Raw genomic sequence first — 13,798 nt, 5'->3', positions numbered from 1 at the left:
AAGAGATGTGACTGTGCTGTGGAGAAGTTGAAATACAGGTGAGAAAAGCTAGAAGAGTGAGCTCCTCTAAGGTACCACGTGGAGGAAAATCACTCTTGACATTGGTTGCTTCCCGGCAGAAACACAGAGACAAAATAAGGCGCCACAATGGCCAGCCCAGCTGAGGTCTGCACCCCGTCTGCTCCCGGCATACGGAGAGGTAAGTACAGAAAACGAGAGGCAGCGCTTAGAGACTTCTCCCCTCACCCAGGGGGATCCAGCCAGGGGAGCTAACCACTGGGCCACACGCCCAGCCCTTTTTATATTTCATTTAGCGACAGGGCCTCACTGAGTTGCTGAGGTTGGCTTTGAACTCAGGATCCTCCCGCGTCACTGGGATCCCAGGTGGGCACCACCAAGCCCAGCAGCATTAGAGGGTTCTGCAGCAATTTGATCTGGCCTCCACATTTTTATTATGTTTCGCAAAAGTATCAACTTACAATTGAATTAAAAGTTGCAAAGCGGTCATTCGGCCTGACTCCTCTGGGGAGCCCTAACAGAGATCTTATGGGAATAAAAATGGAATCGACTCTACTTCCAAAGCTCTAGGTCCTATTGTGTGGCCTGCTTCCTGCCCAGTCTGCGTCCCCAGTCTCCCTCGCTATACCATGTTGTAGTTAATGGACCCTCACTTCCATGGCAGGGGTGCCCCCCCCATTTTTTTTTTTCAGACCAAGATGGTTTTCAGTTTTCAGGATAATGATCAAGACTTGAGGAATGTCTCTGTCCATTCTTTCTGGGTATCTGTGTCACAATTTCCTTCAGATAAAGTTTAGAAATAGCACTGCCGGGCGGGCAAAGGATGCACACCGTTTTAGGATTTTAGACACCTGTTGCTAATATGATGTAAAAAATCGGGCACTGCTGGTGGCGCACACCTGTCATCCCAGCAGCTCAGGAGGCTGAGGCAGGAGGACTGAGAGTTCAAAGCCAGCCTCAGCAAAAGCGAGGTGCTAAGCAACTCAGTGAGACCCTGTCTCTCAATAAGACACAAAAAGGGCTGGGGATTGGGCTCAGGGGGTAAGCACCTCTGGGTTTAATCCCTGACAAATAAAATAGAATAAAATAAAAAATCAGCCCAATTCACACCTTCCACAGCAGGTTGAGTGTCTGGGACCCACTGTAGAAAAGTCACCTGCTCCGTGATTGCAGTCCTCCTGCCTGGGGCCTAACCCTGTCCCTCAGCCATTTTCCATGTAGTTCCAATACCAACAGGGCTGGAAGGGGCCAGCGGTCCCTGTCTAGGGGTTTACAGTCTGGGCCCCTCGGAACATTGGTTCTTCAGGGTGTTAATCGTACTTAATAGCAAAAAGATTTATGGTGGAGCCATTTTGGGAATCAGGGAGTCAAACATCTTCAAGCAGGTGTTGTCCACAGGACTTCTCAGAGCATTTAAAAGGCTCGAGTACCTTCTTCATCTCCTAGAAGGGGCTGGAGCCAGCAAAATGTCCCTAACTCATTTGACCATGGCTCCCTTGAATGACAAACTGCTCAAAGAACCCATGGTTGTGGGGCTCCCTCCCCTAGCCCAGGGGTATTCTAACTCTTAAAAGCTACAGAAAACATTCTTTGGGTTATTTTCTACAAGAAATCTCAATATATGGGAAACAAATAAAGGCAGGTGTAGGAAGACACAGTGTCCTGATGGTTCTCTGTCCTCGGGAGGGATCTCAGAACTCCAGGGACCGGGTGAAGAACTCGCTTCTCCCCGATCTCTCTTCTCCCCCCCAGGAGTAATTTGGAAGGTCAATGCCAGAGGAAAATGATTCTATGCACAACTAGAAAGGCTGGCCAGACCCCATGCCAGGTGGGGGCTGCAGATAGAAATGAGACAGTCCCTTGTCCCCAGGGAAGTCAAGTCCAGTGAGTCAGATGCTCATGGTCTCGTGCAAAGAGAGTTACAGACACAAAACACGCACGTCACAAGATCGAGTAGCAGGACAGACACTTGCTTTCGTCTGCCACACTCCCCTTCCTTGGCTGCTCCCCCATCACCACCACATCACTGGCCAGGTGCCAATCACAGCCCATGTTTCCCGCCCATGAGGTCATTTCATGACGCCTGCTGACCAAGAACAGTGCCCCCTTCTCCTGGCTCAGCGACGGCTCTGGGAGGGCACACACCATGCCACACCAGGCAGGTTCATCCCTCCCACCAGGGCAGATGCCCATGAAGCTGGGTTTGCACCAGGCTGCAGCCAAACTTGACTGACTTCCTTCTCCCCTTCCTCGCCCTCCCACCGCAGTGCACTCCATCCACAGTAGGGAAGGGTGAGGGCGGTCCCCAGAGAGACCATGGACGGGTCAGGTGACCTGGTCCATGCCCGGGTTGCCCAATGACATGGGTCGATCATTCCCCTTTAGGTGTTGACGCTATGAGCTGAATTTCTGTGGCTTGTTATCAAAAATGTCCCTGACCAATGCCAGGAGGTCGAGGAAGAGGTCTTGTCCAGCCGGAACGGTCACGGAAGGCACCTCCGGGGATGTTGAACCCGAACTTCACTTGGAGGGATGGAAATCCTGCAGAGGAGAGGTGATGGAGAATTGTGGGCAGGGAGTAGCGGGAGGAGGGACAGAAGGTGCAGAGTACCGCCGCCTGACCAGACCCAGGGGCACGGCGGGGAGGACAGGTGCGGCCATCCCGGGGCAGCCTTGGACACCAGGGTGAGGGGCTTGCCGTCATTTGGTTGGCAACGTGGAACCCCTGAAGGTGTTCGTGGAGGGGGAGACAGACAGGGCTGGCACTGGACCCCCACCCAGCGTCCTCTTCTTGGAGTGTAGATGTCCCCGTCCCTGGAGCCATGTCGATGGAGGACAGGGTGGGTCCCTGGAGCCTGCACCCTGGAAGGCAGCCTCCTCAGGCAGTCATCATGGCACCTTCACGGAGAAGGGTAGCGAGTCTTGGGCCGGACACCAGGAGGCCCAGGGTGAGCGACTTCAACTTGAGCAGCACCTGGAGCCCACAATTACCGACCAAAAATCACGCCACAAAAAAGTGGCACTGGAAATTCAGCTGGGCCCACGCTCTACCATAAAGATGCCGAGCAGCTTAGGGCCATGCATGGGCAGATGAACCTCAGTTTCCTTATCTGTAAAATGGACTTGGAGGGGACGTGTGAGCGTCTCAGAAGGACGTGGTGTTTGGAAGCAGTCACCATGGATTTACGTCCAGCCCTTACACTAACAGGGTTGTCTCGGCCAAGCCACCAACCCTCTCTGAATGTCACTCTTGTCACCTAATGAGACGGTGGACTCCGCGGGCTTTAGGACGTTTCCCTGCAGGCTGGTCCACGGCTCCAGAGCGTGAGCTTGTGGGTGGGCTCAGAAGCCACCCAGTTTCTCACCAAAACATCTTGAAGAAGAATACAAGGGAATCACGGAACCTTGGGAGGGACCCGAACTTAGCAGGTGGGGAGAAGGTTGATGGGGACGTAAGAATGTCCTAGAATAGGAAGCAGACCATCTTGAACTCACAGGTCCATCCCAGAAGTGCTCAGATGCACGTCTGGTTTGACATCTTGGCCGCCATCTTCCTTTTACTTCTCCCACTAAGAGAAGGACCTCGTCTGTCTGGTTGACCGTCATGTCCCCGATTCCTCAAACTGCACCTTGCAGATGGTGGAATGACCACGCAAAATCCCTTCTTGCCCATTTCCACAGGGAGGACTCGGGATCAGCCAACACTTATACGCAGGAACTTGGAATCCATTATTTCAAAAAAATAACATTGCCCATGGTTGTTAGGGCCAGGCTGGCCCACAGAGGACCCGCCCATAGATGAGCTCTACCACTGCTGGGAGGGATCTGTAGGTGGGAAGAAGGAAGGAGCGGGACAAGGATGTCCCCTTCGCTGTCCTTAGCGAACCATGCCAAGATCAAATTTCAGGGACTTCAGCAGGTGGTTTGATTAGAGGCTCACGTTTCCTTTCCCTTATTTCCAAGTGTGCAGCGAATGCTCACGTTGTGTGTGCCTTGTTCTCGGGGGAGGCCTCTCTAAGAGGGTCTGGGACTCTCTTCTGCCCTGAGAGCCCATCACTGGGACTGGTCCCACTCCCAGCCACCATCTACCGTCCTTCTTCCTGCTGCCAGACCCCACGTGATCTGGTCTCTCTTGCAGTCACCCGAGCCTGTCACTACCAAGGCCCGTTCTCCAGACCCCGGGCTCTCATGCTGCCTGGTATTGTCTTCCTTGTGGCACGCCACAGAGGACCACCAGGACCTCTCCTCAGATATGCTCATTTTAATTAGGTACCTAGGAAGAAAAGGAGGTGACGGGGCTTGTTCACACTAAGGTGTGAGTGGTTGCCAGAGTCCCAAGGTTCCGAGAAGTCTTTGCCTTTTGTAAAGGAGGATGTATTCACCCCAAGGGGGTCTCCAACTGGTCGGGTTTCTGGAACTACAGTAATGGATAATAAATTCCAGACCAACTGGAATCTGACCAAGCTCCTCTTCCCTGAATGGGGCTAGGTTTTCTTCCTGTCTTACTCCATTGTTTTGCTTTAAAACAATAGAAATCCTACATGACATGATAGAGTCAGAGGAACTCATCACCTCTGGGAACTTTTCTTGCCAAGAGCGTTGGCACAGCATCTGATCAACTCCTCACAGTTAGCTTCTAGTTGACGGGAAATGCAGGGTTTCAGGGAACTGATGTCAAGAGGAAGCAAATCCCCAGGCAGGAGGGAGGTGGCCTCCTGTGGGGTGGCTGGCTGTCCTCATCCACAAGTGTCCGTCTGGCCTGCTTGGACTATAACAAAATACCAGAGGCTGGGTAGCTTACAAAGTTATCGCTCACAGTTCCGGAAGTTTGATAAGTAGGCACCGGCTGATTTGACGTCTGGTGAGGACGCACATCCTGGTTCATGACGGCTGTCCCCTCACTGTGTCCTCGCACAGTGGAGGAGGTGAGGGGTCTCTTGGCCCTCATGTAGAAGGGCACTAATCCCATTCACGAGGGCTCCTGCCTCGTGACCTGACCACCTCTCTAAGGCCTGCCTCCTCCTGATGCCGACACCTGGGGGTGGGGACACAGGCGTTCAGACCACAGCACGATGTCATTAAAGGAAAAAAAAAAAGGGAGAACAGTTTAAGGTGAGAAGACTTAAGAGACAAAACAGCCCTAAGGAACATGTCACCTTGTTGGGACCCGGATTTAGGTAAAACAGCATAAAAGAACATTTTTGAGACAACTGGAAAAATTTGACTTGAACTGAGTATTTTATATGGGAAAACTACAGACTCCAAAGCATCTGGGGCAGTGGAATTGTGGGTGGGACACAGGAGCCTGTAGTTTTCCGAGCGTCTCAGGCGATAATGCACAGAGCCCGCGACTGTCCTCTTCAAAGACAGTGACCTAGACCATGGAGTCATCAGGACTCTAAAAATGTTTTTGAGGGACAGGCTCTATTATTACAAGGAAGGCTAGCCCAGAGCCTCAAAACCCAAAGCAGATAAAAGTGGAACAGCTCTGGGGAAGTGAGGGGTGCGGCCGAGGCCTTCCCACAGCCTGCTCCTCGCCCCCGGGGGCTCCGTGGAGACCTGCTCTGGGAACCCTGGCAGAGACCAGCAGGCCAGGAACACCCACGTCCCTTACAACTCCCGCTACTGGGGAAATAAGGGCCACAGGATTTCCCAAGTGAACCGTAGCCACGTAATTCCACAAGTTTCTCTGCTCTCCACAAGGTTACTTTAGTCTGTGTTCCTAAAATGAAAGCCGTATGCAGTTGTGTCGGATAATGAATCATGGTTCTCCGGGATGCTCCTATTTCTTCCGTGGGTCAAATTGGAACAGGACGTTCAAGCAGAGAGCATCGGCCGGGTGATAGGAAGCAATACTTAGTTTCAACATATAAACTATTCATTTGGCCATCGGATTTTTATATCAACGGGGACAAAGCATTAAGGAAAGGTGACAGCCTTGTAAGAACTCAGGCAAGGGACTTCTCAGTGTTGCAGATCTACTGAAAAAAGTTACAGTTATCAAGAAACTCATGGGCCTAAAACCAACCTCAAGAGTTCCTTTTGCTGGACACGGTGGCACACGCCTATAATCCCAGCAGCTCAGGAGGCTGAGGCAGGAGGATCGAGAGTTCAAGGCCAGCCTCAGCAATGGTGAGACTCTGTCTCTAAATAAAACACAAAACAGGGCTGGGGTGTGGCTTAGGGGTCAAGTGCCCCTGAGTTCAATCTCTGATACAAAAACAAGAAGAGTTCTTTGAATCTGCACTCGGCATCAAAGTAGAACAGAGTCATTCTTTATTGGGGAGGGGGGTTAATCCTTATTTTGATTTTTAAAATGGTACCTGTCTATAGGGTCTGGTGCAATCACTTGGGACCTGTACAGGGTATAGCCAGATAATCAAGGTGACGAGGATTTCCGTCCCCTTACGGTAGCCCCCCTGCCAGACTCCAGAGCTCTAGAACTCGATTTGGGGGTCCCATTATCCCACGTCCCTCCCTCCTCCCTTCCCTCCCCGTGGCCACTCCTTCACAGCGTCCACTCTGATGGGGACACAGAGTCTTTACTTTTTGTGCTCAAACCCCCAGTTCTTGTTTTGATTGAGGCAGGGTCGGGTGACGTCACCCAGGCTGGCCTTGAACCTGCGATGCTCCCACGCAGCTGGGATGGTGGGTGTGCCCTGGGGCACCCAGCCCCGAGTCCCAGTCCCCAGTCCCCCCCTTCCGGCCACCTGTCACTCTTTCCTATCAGCAGCCCACATTAGCTCCCTCCCAGAACCCCGTCCACTGCTGTCGGCCCTTGTCCAGCCGGCTTCCTGTCTGGCCGGAGCGGAGTGGACCCAGAGGCCGTGCTGCTGCAGTGGGCTTCACAAACACGGCAGGTCACGCCCGCCTGTCTCCCCGTCCTGGGCCCCTTCCACCCACAATCCAGTCCAGAACCCTTCCCTAACAAGGGCTCCGCCTGGTCTGCACACCTGGCCGCCCGCCCGCCTGCCCATCTGTGCCCCTGCAGCCGGTGCCCTCCCTCCCTGGGTCCTCCTGGGCCTCTGCACCTGGAGGCCAGCCAGGCTTGCGGCCCTCCCACCCAGCTCTCTGCCCTGGCTGCCTGTCCCCACCAAGGGACCTGCTCAGATGTCCCCTCCTCCTAGAGGCCTCCCTGACGGCCCCACGGAGGCAGCTGCCATCCCAGGCTTGTTGTCTGCGTGTCACTTACTGCTGTCCCCAAGAACCTGCTGTCGGTCTGAACGTCCTTGCTCACTGTCGCTCTTCTGCCTGTGGACTCGAAGGCGGGAACGAGGTGCAAGATCGAGGCCTGGCGCCCATTCCCGGAACCGCGCCTGACCTTGGCCCTCGGCTGTTATTTACCAAGCAAACAACAGAAAGCGCAGGGTCCAGAGCCGGGGGTCCAGAGCGGGGGGGGAAAGCTGAAGTCTCTGTGTTTCCCGTGGTTTGTGGTGGGATCTGGGCTCAGCCAACATTTCTTTGAGGCCCGGGTCTCACATACACAATAAAGCCCTGGACCCTGTCTGGCGGGTGCTGTCTCATCAAGGACATCCGCTTGCGCGTGTCCTGACAGGAAGGAGCACAGGTGTGGACCCCTGTGGGGAGGCCCCTCAGAGCAGGGGGAAGGCTGGTACCTGGGCAGCAGCCCTGCCCCCAGAACTCCCAGGACACCTTGGCCCCCACGTGTGGCCTCCACGGGAGGAAGACGAGGTTCCAGACGGCGCCTCCTTGTCTTGCGGTCGGGTTATTCCTGGGCCTTGGATGGCTCCCGGCTGCTGACAGCCGCGCCCCTCCCCTCCCGGCGGTGCCTGGCCCCCGTGCCAGCCCTGGGAGCCTCTCGGTGGGTGGCGGGGGCTTCAGCAGCCTCCCACCCACCTGCACCCTGCAGGCAAGCTGGGGGGACGCGGAGCATGTGGCACTGGGGGCTCCTCTGGCATCGACCAGCCCTTCCTCCTCCTGCCACACAAAGCCCCCCCCCCCCGGGGCGGATGAGGGACGGCTGCTAACTGTGGAGCAGACGGGCACCAGGCCTTCCCAGGCAGGAGGAGGGGAGCCGCGGGGCCTGGGCCCTGATCTCTGGATTCTCTTCAGGCTCGGAGCAGTCCAGGAGGTGGGTGGGGGCGGGGATCCCCACCTTCTCTAAGGGCCACCAGCATCCCTGTGCCTGGGCTGGGGCCCATCCCTGTCCTCTGCCCTCCCCACGCTCGCACCTGGCTCCTTCCGCGCCCCGTCCTCTCCGCTTCCAGATTGGTGGCCTCTCCTCTACTGCTCCATCTACTCTTCCTCAGCACCCGGTTCGCCACGTGCAGAATCTTCCAGAAACTGATGATCGTTCCCCTTTCCTGGTGCATCCTTCACTCAGTGCAAGCATTTTGTTATCATCATAGTTGCTGCACCGTTACCATGGTTACTATCTACCGCCTGTATCCTTCTCCCCAGGGTTGCCGTGTACCTCGGGCACCGTGGTGACCTGCGTCTGGCACTGTGCTAAGCACTTTGCGAGCTTTGTCTTGTTACTTATGGTTCTTCTCTTCATCTTTATCAGAAGAGGAAATCAAGCTCAGAGAGGCTGGATAACTTGCCCAGGGTCACACAGCTAGCGAGTGGCTGAGCTGGATGCTAACCTGATGCTAAAAGTCTGCTCAGCTCCCAGGCCTCACGTGTTCCTCAGGGCAGTGAGTTCAGGAGGTGGATTCTGAAGCCCCACGGCTGGAGCTGTTCAAATCCTGCCCGCGCCCTGCCACCTGCTAACTTTGTGATTTTTGTCCAGACACTTGACCTCTCTGAGCCTCAGTCTGCTCCTCAATGACAGGGACATAACTTCCTGGGTTGCCCTGAGGATTGAAGGTTGTCATCAAGGGAGGGGTGTGACGTGTTTGGAACAGCCACTGTGACAGGTGCAGAAGGCACAGAGAGACACCGTCCCTGCCCGGGGGACTTCTGTCTAGAGGGAAAGATCATCAGCTCGGAGAAGCCAAGCCCCAGCAGGGACACGAGCTGGACCCACAGGGACCCGAGGCAGGGACTCCGGCCTAGCCTGCCCGTGGCTTCCAGGAGCGCGCCTCGGCAGGGGAGCCGTTTGTTTCACTTTGTTTTTTATAATCTTTTGGGGGAAGTAATCTGAAGTGAACAGACGAGTCGCAAAGTCGTGCAGGGGTCCCCAGAAGCCCCTCCCGGCTTTCCTCTAACACAGCCTCCACGTAACCTCGCTCCACATGTAAAACTCAGAGGTCGCCACAGGGGCAGGGCTCCTGTGAACTAGGTCCTCCCTGGGCTCCAGCAGCGCCCCCTCCAGCACCCTCCCGCTGCGGGCTGTCTGTGGCCATCTTGATTCTGAAGGAGGAACAGGAGGTCACCGGGTCGCAGCTCCAGGCACGAGAGCCTCGGGGCACCAGGGGCAGGTGGAGGCTCCCGGCTGAGCCTGAGGAGCTGCTTCCCAGAGACAGGACAGGGCAGAGGGCCAGGAAGGAGGCTTGTCATTTGGGCCGATCCCAGGAAGAGTCCCCGGAACCACGACCTACAGGACAGAGGTGGGCAGAGGCGGGTGAGGGACAGACGGGCTGCTGTGTCCTGCAGGCCCGTCTCCTGCCGTGGGCTGCGGGAGGCAGTGGCCCGGGGGAGGCAGCAGCCCGCAGGCCAGTGGCCGCGAGCAGGAAGCATAGCCCGGCGCTGCCTGGAAGGTTGGCGGGCCCCCGTGCTAGAGGAACAGTGGGGTTGACGGATGCTGGAACCTTCTGAAGCTGGTTTCTTGGCTGCCCTGGGAGGGGACCAGTGGGCAGCAGTGAGCCTGGTCTCCTGTTTGAAGAGGGCTTCTCGCCAGGTTCTTTTTTTTTTTTCTCAGAAAGTTGGGTTTTCTTCTCCAAAAATCATAGGAAAACTGAACATTTATACCTGCTACAAAAACGCTGAAGTAGTAACAGCTGTGTGCCCAGGAAGGGCCTCAGCACAGGGCTTCTGTGACAGGAGAGGGGAGGAGGCCCCCTTGTGCCACACGGAGCAGATCCCAGTCCTTCGACAGTGGTGCAGGAAGGGAGAAGGACCGCCTCTGGACACGTCACCACCGTGGCTGGAACAGTCCTGAGGCAGATGGCACATGGGAACCCAGAACGGGGCCCGGGGCACTCAGGGCCCCTGCTGGCAGCGCTGCCCGAGGTTAGAACGCAGCAGTTCCGAGTGTTCAGATGATTTTAAAAGCCGGGATAGGGCTCCTCCGTTGTATCTGAGACCCACTCTCAAAGACATTGTCAAAACCAAAAAATAACTCCCTAGAGAGAAGATCCACATTCCAAGGGACAAGCCATCTTATCTGGGTGAAGGGACAATTTAACTCGTGAAACTCTAGGACCCGAGGACAACAACAAAAATAATTCCTCTGAATATATCCAACTAGAATGGTAAGGCATTTTCCTCCATAAAACACTAGGGTTTTCCCAGTATTCCAAAGGAGTCTAATAAATAATTTTGCAGAGCAGAGCCCAGATCAAAATGGAAGTGAACACCCGGAGCCTGATGGACACAAGCCACAGGCCCCGGTGTGGGTGCCGAGCTGAGTCTCCAGGGAGGCCGGCACCACCCCCAGCTCAGCCCACGGTTCTTTCCTGCCTGGGCCCAGCCCGAGGTTCCAGTCCGCTTCATAGAGGAGCTCTGCCAGGTGCCACCCGATGGTGGGCAGCGCCCGCGGACAGTACAGGAAGTGGTCACAGTCAAGTGTCCCCATGCCATCTTGTCTCCTTGCCCTGGACTGGATGGGACATTGAAGTCTGGCCCTGGGTGGCGCGCGTCCTCCAGCAGCGTCTCAGAGCCCAGGCTGCAGCGGCCGTCATGCAGGGAAGAGCTGGGGCGGGCTCTCTCCGTAGCAGTACTTGGCCTCGGGGTCCGGTAGGTGTTCTCGTGCTGCACACTCTGGGAAGAGGTCCTGCACTCAGCCCAGCACAGTTCAAAGTGATCTTCCACCGCCATGAAGAGGTTCCGGAATGCCACCGCTGCCCGGTTGAGGAAGCGCTGCAGGAGGAGTTGCTTGTTGGGCTGCAGGCAGCAGGACACACGGTGCTCGTAGGCGCTGCCGCAGCCGTTGGCCAGGCAGCCATCGCAGCAGTACTGCATTGTGCTGGGGACGCTGACGTTGCAGCAGCCGTTGGTCAGCAGACCCCAGGTCGTCCGTGATGAGGTGCTTCCCTTGAATGGAGTTCCGGCACTGATTGCTTGGCCGGCTGCTATTGCCCAAGTTGAACTGTACCTTCCATGGAATGGGTTGGTCGTGGTCCTGAACCTGGAGGAGATTCCGATCTCTCACTCCCTCTCCTCGTGCTTGAGGGTGCTGCTGAGGAAGTAGATCAGCGAGAGCCCGAAGACCAGGGCCAGCACCCACCTCTTCCGCAGGAGCCGGCGCCACACCCTGGCCGCCAGGTTCACCATCCCAGCGGGGACGCGGCCCGGGGACCGGCGGCATGGCCCAGCCAGCTCACGCCAGGTTCTTCTCTTGGCCTCCCCTGCTGTGGGAGTGGGGCCGCGGGTGCTGTGGTTTGAGGGAGGGGAACGGTGTGACTCGGTCAGCTGCAGGCTCAGCTCCACCTGTATGACCCTCTGGGGCTTCCTGGGTCCCCTCCTTGGGCTCAGGGCTAGCAGGCTGAATCCCCCTCTTCCCTGGCTGCCAGGCGCTCCAGGGGACCAGGGATCCCGTTGTCCTTGGTGCTTTTATTGGACGGAGGTATGTGGAGCAACAACCCTGAGGTGCACTCGGCTCGGCCCTGGGGTATGGTGACAGCTTTTCTCGAGTTCCCGCCTCTCCACAGCCTGCCGTCCTCGAGAATCACAAAGGGTGTGAACTTTTATGGGCCTGTATGATTTCCCATCTCCCATCTGACTAATCACAGCAGTGCAGCAGCTGAAAAAAATTTTATTAATCTTGCAGTTCTGAAGGTCAGGAGTCCAGCATCAGAGGCCGGTCCTTTGGGAGGCTCTAGGGGCAGATCCGCACCCCTGGCTGTGCGATCCCAGAAGCCGCCTGCGTTCCTCAGCTCCTGGCCCCTCCTCTGTCCTCGAGCCAGCTCTGAAGCTCTTCCCCCTTCTGGCCTCCTCATAAAGACCCCTGTGTAGGAGCCCGCCTGGGCCATCTCAAGATCCGTACCTCGCCTTCCGTCTGCAGACCCCCCCTTTCCACGGTGTTCACACTTGGGGGATTTGTGCATGGACCTCTCCTTGCCTCGGTTTCCTCGTCTGTAAAATAGGTCTAAGGAGCCAAGTTCCCTCAAGGGGTTGCTGTAAGGCTCCGACAGCCATTGTGAACCTTCTAGAAGAAGCTCGTAGCTAAAAAGGAGAACTCTGACGCCGTCTTTGGCTGCTTTCAGCAGAAAAGGCACAGCGCACAGAGTGGCCAGGAAAGGTAGAAGCCCACGATGAGAAAATGCAGAGCGAGAGGGGACCGGCAGCTGCAGCCACCCCCAGCCGTGCCATGGAGTCCCCAGCAGCTTCCCCTGAGCCACCTCCTGCCCCAGGCACCCTCAGAGACCCCTGTTACCTGGGTCACTGGCCCCTGCTCCAGGATTGAGTCCAGGCCTGGGCAGGAGCACTGGATTGGCTGGCCCTGGTCACATGGCCTCTTCTGGTGGCCAGGGCCCCTGACAAAGCTTTCTCAGCTGCCTGGGGGAAGGTGGCTCTTCTCCCCTTCTGCACGCAGCTCACGGTACAGGGTCTTCCCCAAGGTAACAAGGTGCCCGCCCTCGCGTCCCGCCTGCTGGCCAGCTCTGACCGTGTCGTGAGTCCGGCTCTCTGATTCCCCAGGATTGCGGAGGGAGGCAGAGCTACTGGTCCCGGGGGGACTCGCCAGGCTGCGGTCCTCTGTCACAAGCACTCAGATGCTGGCCCAACACCGAGACGTCAAGGGTTCCTGGTGGCCCCTGCTTGGACTGCAGAGTCGGCCCAGCTGACGACCCGCGACCCGCGTCAGCTCCTGTTGGAGGGAGGAAGAGAGAAGCGAGAGAGCGGCGTGAGCAAGGGGGAGGCACCGAAGGATGGTTTTAATGTGCATCCGATTAGGCTTCCACGCCAGGCTCTGCCCGGCTTCCCTCCCCGCACGCTCTCCTGAAGACAGCTTGATGACTTGAAGGGAGCCGCGTGGATTGTATACCTGTCAACTCCCTCTCCACACCCGCCGGCCGCGGGGCTCTAATGAGGCCTGACACCTCAGGAATCCAGCAGGATGCAGAGCAGCCGCGGAGGGCAGGGGAGGCAGGGGGGCCTCTCCGGCCACTCAGGCCTGCCTGGAATGTGGCTGGAGGATGCGGAGCCCCCCCCCCCCCCCCCGGCCTGGCGCCAAGGGCTGCCTTGGTCACTAGCTGGTGGGATAATGAGAAAGTCCCATCACCCCTCGGAACCTCAGTTTCTTCTTCTATGAAATGGATTTTAATGGTCCCTTTGAAGTTTACGGGGCGGGGGGGACTCAAGATACTGAGCAGAAAGTACCCACCAAGGCAACACAAATATGGTCACAGTGGGTGGAGGAGTCTCAACAGCAAGGGGGCACAGGGGACACGGCGGGCCCTAGGGACCTAAGTGGGAGGGGTGCGAGCAGTGTGGGCTTGGCTCCGGGCTGGAGCGCTCTGTGCCTGCAATCCCCCGCTCCTAGACAAGCACAGGGAGCAGCCGGCCCAGGGTAGCCGTCTCCTCCTCTGGAAAGCAGGGGAGAGCGCGGTTGGGGCTCCCAGGACAAGCCAGCAGGGGACAGGCAGGGTCCAGGCAGCCTACTTCAGGCCTGAGTGAGAGAGCAGTCTCTGGGGGACAATGTGGTCACAGGAGCTGA

General features: G+C 56.9%; 1 long non-coding RNA gene and 1 pseudogene across 1 annotated transcript; both read right to left on the bottom strand.

Annotated features, from left to right (window-relative positions):
• Positions 1-428: 428 nt before the first annotated feature.
• Positions 429-7,323, bottom strand: LOC124100817 (uncharacterized). The gene is made up of 2 exons (XR_006854422.2): positions 7,211-7,323; positions 429-5,053 (listed from the first exon to the last, which is right to left on the bottom strand). It is a non-coding gene; the product is annotated as an uncharacterized LOC124100817 (long non-coding RNA).
• Positions 7,324-10,215: 2,892 nt separating this feature from the next.
• LOC124100813 (SREBP regulating gene protein-like) lies at positions 10,216-11,424 on the bottom strand (annotated as a pseudogene).
• Positions 11,425-13,798: the final 2,374 nt, after the last annotated feature.

This window comes from Marmota monax, unplaced genomic scaffold, assembly GCF_021218885.2.
Source record: "Marmota monax isolate L192 unplaced genomic scaffold, Marmota_monax_Labrador192_F-V1.1 WCK01_AAM20220418_F8-fsc00047, whole genome shotgun sequence".
Classification (NCBI taxonomy): domain Eukaryota; kingdom Metazoa; phylum Chordata; class Mammalia; order Rodentia; family Sciuridae; genus Marmota; species Marmota monax.
Note: the sequence above shows the minus strand (reverse complement) of the source record. Positions and strands in the feature narration are given on the sequence as shown.